This window comes from Stenella coeruleoalba (assembly GCF_951394435.1).
Source record: "Stenella coeruleoalba genome assembly, chromosome: 12".
NCBI classification, from domain to species: Eukaryota; Metazoa; Chordata; class Mammalia; order Artiodactyla; family Delphinidae; genus Stenella; species Stenella coeruleoalba.
This window is the reverse complement of record NC_137158.1, coordinates 27,603,588-27,612,399: the sequence shown is the minus strand read 5'-3', so window position 1 is coordinate 27,612,399 and position 8,812 is coordinate 27,603,588.

Genomic DNA, 8,812 nt, shown 5'->3' with positions numbered 1-8,812 from the left:
TATTATATGATTGAAAGTTGCTATGAGGATAAAGCTTTAATGTTTTATTCACATACACACAAAAAAGATAACTATGTGAGGTCATGGATTTGTTAACGTATCAAATTGTCACATTGCATATCTTAAACTTACACAATATTTTGTCAATTATATCTCAATAAAGCTGGAAAAAATCTGTTTTCATGGCTTAAAATGGTATGCAAAAAGCATCTTCTGATAAACAGATTGAATTTAAACCTAGAAACAATCTATGATTATGTGTCTCAGTAGAAGTTAATTCTGCACTTCCAGCACACATCTGCACCAGTTGAAATCTAACACTTACATTAGTACAGTAGAACAGGAAGCTGCCTGCTTCCGCAAATCTGAATCAATACCACTGTGTACGTATCATCATGCTTCATATATTATGTTTTTATTTTTCAGGGGTCATTATGATAATGACTACATGACTAATATTCCCTATCACATCTATGAGAATATTACCTGGCCAAAATTTATGATAGTACCTGTTATATGGCAAAAGATTTTTCTTTATAGACCCTGCTTTTAAGCACTAAATGACAGACATTTTTTAAATACAGATCTTCCTCAACTTACATGGGGTTATGTCTCAATACACCCATCATAAATTGAAAGTATCTTTAAGTCAAAAAATGCATCTAATACACCTAAACTACAAACACGGTAGCTTAGCCTAGCCTACCTTAAACATGCTCAGAACACTTGCGTTAGCCTACAATTGGGCAAAATCATCTCACACAAAGCCTATTTTATAATAAAGTGTTGAATATGTCATATAACTCATTGAACAATGTACTCAGAATGGTTGTATGGGTACAGGCTGGTGATCACGTGGTTGACTGGGAGCAGTATCTTGCTGCCTCTGCCCAACATCACGAGAGTATGTAATCTCATAGTTTTAGCCCTGGAAAAGAACAAAATTCAAAATTCCAAGTACAGTTTCTACCAAATGCTATCACTTTTGCACCATTGTGAAGTCAATAAATCTTAAGGCAAACCATTGTAAATCAGGACTAGTCTGTAACTTGTTAATCTACTATTGATATCTACATTACATTATGGCAACATCTGCATCCATGGGGTTTTTTTACCCAGAAGTTTCTGCCTTACTTTGGATCTGTTTCCTTTCCTTTTGACTAATTCTTCAAAAACTGTCCTTTGATAGAATGAATAAAGTAGATGTTTAACCAAAGAAAAGGAACAATTTTAAGATATTTAAGAGTAGACCTGGAGGAAAAAACTTGGATTTCTCCACACCTAATTTTAGGCCAAGACATGGAAATCTACATTAAAACAACATTAAATGGAAAAACAATTTGGCCTGAATAACAAGAGAACTATGTTACAATTGAATTCCAACCATAAGAGCTCTCAAGATTATAATCAATTTTGTGATTTTTGAAAACGTCTTGCTTCTTTTAAAAATTATTAAATAAATGTAAAAAATAAACCATGTACTGTGGTGTCTTCCATGGTCTCTGCTGCCTTCTCACTGGAACTTTCCTGGCTACAGACTAGAGATGAATTTTGAGAGAGGCAGCTGAAGATGATTTGAGGGTGGGCACAGTGCTGCCAATAGCCCCTGATGGAGCCCTTGCCTGAGGGCTCTTATGATTGGAACAAATGGCTCTCTACAGAATGGGACCTAGAAAATACAGGGGGTAATACCATGTGATGAAAAGAGGAGAAGTAAGAGAAATGTAAAGGGCATTAAGGAGAAAGGAGTGAGAATCAGTATTTAGCTGGATCCCTAGAACACCTTCTGCCATAATGGTGTTAAAGCTCTATTATTAGATCTTACATGTCCTCATGTTGAAATCTCTTCCTCTTAAGATGTCTTAAATGAGTTTCAGACTTCACCAAAAGTAATACATAGGTTCAGAGAATTACGTGGCATACAAATGAATTTTGGATGCCTCCTTTCTTACACTGTAAAATACCTGCTATTTTCAACTATGGAACATTGAAAAAAAAAAAAAGAAAATAGGAGAGAGAAACAAAATGCTCTGTTGTATTGGATCCGTTTCTATATTGACTTGTCTACATTCAGTAAGTAAATTTGAGTTGGCCTAACTGTGGACAAATTGCTGACAGTCAGAGTATCTTACTTCTTTTCTATAACTTTGGCTATTTTTTTTTCAGAATAGAACCTCTGAAATATGATTACTACATAACCAGGTGGTAACATATTTTTTCCAAATGAACGGCATTTTTGTAAAAGAGTGTTAATTACCATTTGCCACAAACTCTAGATAATCTCTACAACAGTGGTTCTGAAACATTTTGGTCACAGGACCATTTTTCCTCTTAAAATCTAATGAGAACCCTAAAAAACTTTGTTTCTATGAGAAAATTTTAAAATACTCTTTTAAAAATAATGAAAGTATATTATATGTTAAAATAAATTAGATCTTTTATGAAGAATAGATATATTTTTTAAAAAAATTATGAGGGGCATTGTTTTGCATTTTTGCAAATCAGTTTAGCACATGGATGATAGAAAAATCACTGGATTCTCATACCTGCTTCTGTAGTCTGTCTGTTGCAATACACTGTTTGGTTGGAGTATATGAAGAAAGTCTGACCCTAAACACATATGGAGTGGGACAAAGGAGGACCTCACAGACCCCTGAAAAGGTCTCAGGGTTCTCCAGGTATCCTCAGATCACACTTCGAGAACAACAGCTCTGTAGGTAGCCTTCTACTTGCACTTTTCTCTCTTCCTTAACCTCCTCACACTAAATATCTCTGCTCTTTCTTTTTTTCATTCATGTCATACATGTTTTTATTTCTTTCCCCTTCCCTTATCTATTTTTTCTCTACCCTATTTTCTCTTTACTCCTTTTTTCCTGACCTGTACCTCCTTCTTCACTTTTACTTACTCCCCTTGAACACTCTCTACTCTGTTTTCTCCAAGTTATATATGAAAATGAAGTCTTTCTAAAAAAGAAGTTATTTTGGGGGATCTTGGAAAGATGTATAATATTTCTTGTTTATTCCTCCCTAAATTGCCTCTATAAATGGCAGTGTCTAGCCATACATAAAGAAAAACCTCACATACCCTCATTTCATACATCTAGTCTCAATACTCTCCTTCCAAAATACATCTTAAATCTCTCTACTTTCCTTCAACTTCACTTTTCTAAGTCCGATGCAGATTAATCCACTTTCTCCCCTCGTTTGTAGTATTAAAACAGTCTACTAACTGGTTTTTCTTTTTCTCCACTTGCCAAACCTCACCAAAGCCACAATCAGTTCAGTGGCCAATGTGATTGTAGTAAAAGTTCTTGGTGACCTAGGTTGATCTCCTTTTCCAGATGTTGTAAGGATTGGCTAATAATAATACACAGATGGCTGTGGTCCCCTCTGCAGATCAAATTACACAAAATAGGAGCTGCCTCCTCCTGAGGCTGCACCCTCTTACAGGCCCACAATAGAAAATGGTCAGTGACTGATAGGTAGGGTAAAAGAGTCTGGACCCCTACCTCCAGGACTAACTCTGTGGTGCAGTTTGCGTCCAGAGCTTTCCCATAGGATAAGATGAAGTCAGTCTCCACTGAGACTGCATTCTTACTTCTCTCACTCCCATTCTTCTGAGACTGTTGGTTGTCTCATGTGCTGCTTCTAGGGAAGTCAGCCTAAGACAGTAAAAGTCCAATATTCTATCAAATTATTTAGTTTTCTGCTTAAAACTCTCCAATGAATTCCAACCTCTTCTTTTCATCCTACAAAATGCTGCTGTAACTGGCAACTGCCTATCCTTCTGACATTTCCCATCAATCAGCTAAGAAGGAAAAATCTTTCCCCAGGGCATTTGCGCTTGCTATTTCTTCAGTCTGGAATTCTGTTCCCTGGATTTTTGTCATGTTCAGACTTCACTTCTAACATTACCTTCTGCTAGAGACCTTTCTGACCACTGTATCTAAATTTGCTCCCCACCTTCCTTCCTCATTCATTCTGTTAAATTAATATTTTATATTTTTCAGAGCATTCATTGCTATTAGAAATTATTCTATTTACTTATTTATTTTTAATTATCTCTCTACTCACTAGAATGTAAGGAATAGGTTTTATCTGTTTTGATCACTGCTGCATCCCTAAACATAGAACTAAGTATGTCACATAGTAGATGCTCAATAAATATTTGTTGGCTTGAATTAATATTGAATTATAACATTTATGCAGTTAGTTTTAAAATAATGTTGTATTCCATGATAATTTATTGACTTATTCATTCATTTAACAACTACTTTAGAGACTTATTTTGCTGAACTTTAAATTAAATATTATAAAGGTTAGAAACCTGTGGTAGACACTACTAGTTTTATTCAATATCTTGTTATTTTCCTCCTGGGAACACAAGAAAACTGCACTTTCTTGCCTCCTGTTTGAATAGGTAGGTTGTGTGAAAAATCCCATAACAGTAGTATAAGCAAAGCCCTCTAAGAATTCATCATTATGGGAGAGCAGGTGATAAGCAAAGGTTTCAATGAAAATGTGGTAATTGATGCTTTTATAAATGAATATTGGAGTAAATAATTTCAGTCGAAAGAACCAGGATGAAAGAGAAGAAAATGCAAAATCCAGTCAAAGGACGGAAAATAGTTTGGCCAGGACAAAATTATATGTGGGGGAGGAGTATTTGGATTGATGACCTGGTGCTGAAGGGAGAAAGCCACCCATTCCTGTTCTTCTATGACTTACAGATGGCCAGGAAAGTTTTTTAAAAAGAAGAAGGAAAAAAAAAAAACTCTTCAAATACTCATGGCTTAATCAGCATAGTTCTACTCTTACAGAAAGTGAAGCAGCAGCTGTGTGAGATGTGATTCAGGAATTCATCCAGCTGTCTGCTTCTCAGCATCCTTACAATGTGGATAGTGCTGGATGTAGATTTATCTTTCCCACAAGCAGGGAAAGAGCTCTACTTTCCCTTTGGAGCTTGCCCCCCATCTAAGACTGCACCCAGTTACATTTCAATGAATAACGATTTTATAGACTAATACGTATCAAAACTATAAGGACTTTTATGGTCTCTTCTGTTGAACAAGTGCTTTATCAAAGTGCAAATATATTTGGTTAAGCTTCTTCATCTGAGACTATGCTAATACATAAAACCAGGCTAATAGGTAACTCAGATAAACAGCTCAATCAGAGGCAGGGATTGGGGAAGGGGAGGTGGAAGCAAACAAATTAATTGACAGTTTTCAAACTGATCAATCAATGAAGTCAAAAACCTAAACCAGTCTATCCACCAGATTGAAGTTTTGTTTAAATGTTATGAATTGCAAACTTGGAGAACAAAAGAAGATGACTGATTACCAAAGTTTGGAATTCTTGAAGTGAATTTAAATTATTCCTTTTATCTTGGGAGGGAAAAAAAAAAGATGTGACTTTCATCAAAATTTGTACAATGTGTAACCCTAATGGTGAAGTTAAGCTCTGGAGACCCTTTATAGAATATAAATCTCTAGTATTCTGAATGCTGTCACAATAGATGCCTCACCATAGGCAAACATGTTGTAAGATGCAATTGATGCACTTGCCAAACAGAAGCCAGAGAACTACCATGTCTTTTAATGGCTAAACAGAGAACATATCAGATTGCTTACCTGTTTATGTTATACACAGTCAGGATATATGTTCTGACAGTTTCAAAAACAATATAATTATTTTTGAAAATTGAGGATGACATAGCTGTTTTATGATTCTTTAAATGTAATAAAATATAGAATCTATCTAGAAGGAGATTCCACCTTGATTTTCAATTAGCTTAATGAAACAGAGTAAACACAATTAGCCACAGTAATTTTTACAACCTCAATCATTATCTGTCAAACTATTTGGGTGATCATTTCTGCTTGCATAGTTGGGATAAATAAACAGGGCATAAAACACAGCAGGTCTTTTTGTCCCTGTGCTAGCTAAACTTGTATATCTCCTATGCATAGTTTATTATTTTTAAGCTGTAAAATCTTTTGTGTCTTCTGTGTAATTTTTAAAGATGGAAGACAAATGTTTAACAAGTAAGGGAAGATGGGGGAGGCAAAGGAGAAAGCGTATGCTTACATTTAATCAAAATTTAGCAAAGTGTTCAATTAGAAAATATCTTCTTTGTAGTGCAAATCAAGAAGGTGTTACAGCATACTCCTTATCAGTGTCTAAAGCTGACTGGACATAGTCCCTAAAGGTTATCAATCCATGATAATAAATAGTTACATTCTAGGGAGATGGTATTTTCTTACACTTGTAAGACAAATTACTATTGAGTTTATTTGTGTTCCTTTTCCTCACTCACTCACAAGTTTTAGCCAGTCATTCTCATCATTAACTTCTGTGAAGTAATAATTAACCCAATGCTCTAACACCATCACAAGGGCCTCTTAATATGTCGTGTCTCTCTTCCCAATTTCACACTGTATGTGTGTGTGTGAGTGTGTGTTTTCTTGGTTTTTTTCTTTAATGAATTACCCATCAGTTTTGACAGTACTGCTTATGAAACCAGTCAACTCAGTTTAAGTGGTTAGAGAAATTGAATACAAAAAATACATTGTAAAATCTCATAGAATCTATTTTAAAGAGAGGAAATATAACATTTGAGGAAGAACAATATCCAACAAGGAATGTAGAAAGGTTAATAAGATAGTAAGTGGTAGAAAGTTTCAAATATAGTTCCCGAAAATTCCTTCTTACACACTAACTCTTCTTTTCTCGAAGTTGTTCTTTCCTCTAATCTATTTGTCACTCTCATAACTGCTTTAAAAACTTAGTTAATATATCATATCAATCTCTAAAATGAAATCATCTTAATGATATTTTACCTTTAATGTTCCATTATTGTTTTGATACAACATATTCCTTATCTCATTTAGAAATATACAACAACCCTGTGGAAAGTTCTCCAGATACCCCCATTGTACTCCGGAAGAAAGTCAAAGTTGAAGACATTTCCTAACTCATGCCAAGTCATGCAAGCATTCAGCCCTATGATTGGAACTCAGCCCCAGGTCTCTTTACTCTCAGTTCAGCATTCTTATGACAATACCCTCTGAAATCTGAACATTTCTCCACAATCTGGGAAAGTAATTTTTCTGCTCATCTCAAAATGTTTTTGCATGAATAGTGCTATCGATTGAATTGTGTCCCCTCAGAATGTATATATTAAAGCCCTTACCTTTAATGTAATAGCATTCGGAGATAAGACCTTTGGGGAACTAATTAGGGTTAAATGAGGTCATGGGGTGGGGCCCTCATGAAGAGGTCAGTAGCTTTATAAGAAGAGGAAGAGAGATCACCACTCTCTTTGCCTTGTGCAGACACAAAGAAAAAACCATCTGCAAGCCAGGAATAGGGCCCTCACCAGGAATCAAACCAGTTGGCACTTGGATCTTGGACTTCCCAGCCTCCAGAACTATAAGAAATTAATGTCTGTTGTTTAAGCCACACAGTGGTACTTTGCTATAGCAGCCAAAGCTGACTATAGTTATACAGTTCATACCATGTTTATTGTATTCACAAATTCACATATTCACAGATGCATTAATTTAGAAATATGCCCTTTTTTTCCCCAAATTTTCATAATACATGAATTTTCAAATAATTTTATGAGATTAATTAAGGCCAGTTTTATTAATCACTCTCTCTTTTTGTTTGATTCCTTTTTTGTGTGTGTGTGTGTGTGTTTTTTTTTTTTTTTTTTTTGCAGTACGTGGGCCTCTCACTGTTGTGGCCTCTCCCGTTGCGGAGCACAGGCTCCAGACGCACAGGCTCAGCGGCCATGGCTCACGGGCCCAGCCGCTCCGCGGCACGCGGGATCCTCCCGGACCGGGGCACGAACCCGCGTCCCCTGCATCAGCAGGCGGACTCTCAACCACTGTGCCACCAGGGAAGCCCTTGATTCCTTTTTGTTGATGGAGTATTCACTTTTTCTTGTCATTCTAGTGGTTTCTCAGGAGGGCTTCAATATAAATGTGAGAAAGAAGTCAGATTGAGATGCAGACCTGACAAAGTCTGGACCCATCTTGCCCATCAGAGTATCAGAGTTGACCTGCCTTGGGCCAAAATGGCCTGGCCTTTTTACCCACACCTCACTCAGCCACTGGATGGAGGCTGTTGGGGGAAGCATAGTGGCTCACTGGAGTTGAGACACATCCTGAAAGTGCTGACTGCTGAAAATCTCTGTTGACTGCCTTCCTTACAGCCAAGCAGGATCAGGTTGGCCCATCTTAGTTTTCACAACAGCTGGATATTTAGGATTACCCATTACCATTACAGTGTGGGTAAAGGCAAATTCTGAACATCCTGAATGATGCCCTGTGTCAGAATATCCTGAAAAAATACAATACATAGACCCTGTTGAAGTCAGTGGGATGACGTTGGCTATTTTCTGCCATGTCTACACCCGATCACCTGCCTACTATGGTCACCACCTGGCTACTTTTGAAGAAACCGGTTCACTGTGGAAGACCACACTAGCCATCTGCTCATCCTCTGGTCACAACTCTTGCTCCATGAGACCCACAGTATAATTAACTTTTACCACACACTTTACCTGGGTGAATAGCAAAGGGAGGGAATCTTAATAGCCAAGTGTTTATCCCCTCTTTTAGTAACCATATTTTGGATCAATTAATTAGCACTAGACATATAAGAAGAAATGTTAAGAATATTTTAATCCTAAAATATTCAAAGAATCATTTAATCTGAACACAGCTGTTAGCAAATATAAAATATTGTTTTTCTTTGTTTCTTTTTAGCAGAACTAAAACGTTTATCCCCAACTCTCCTTGAA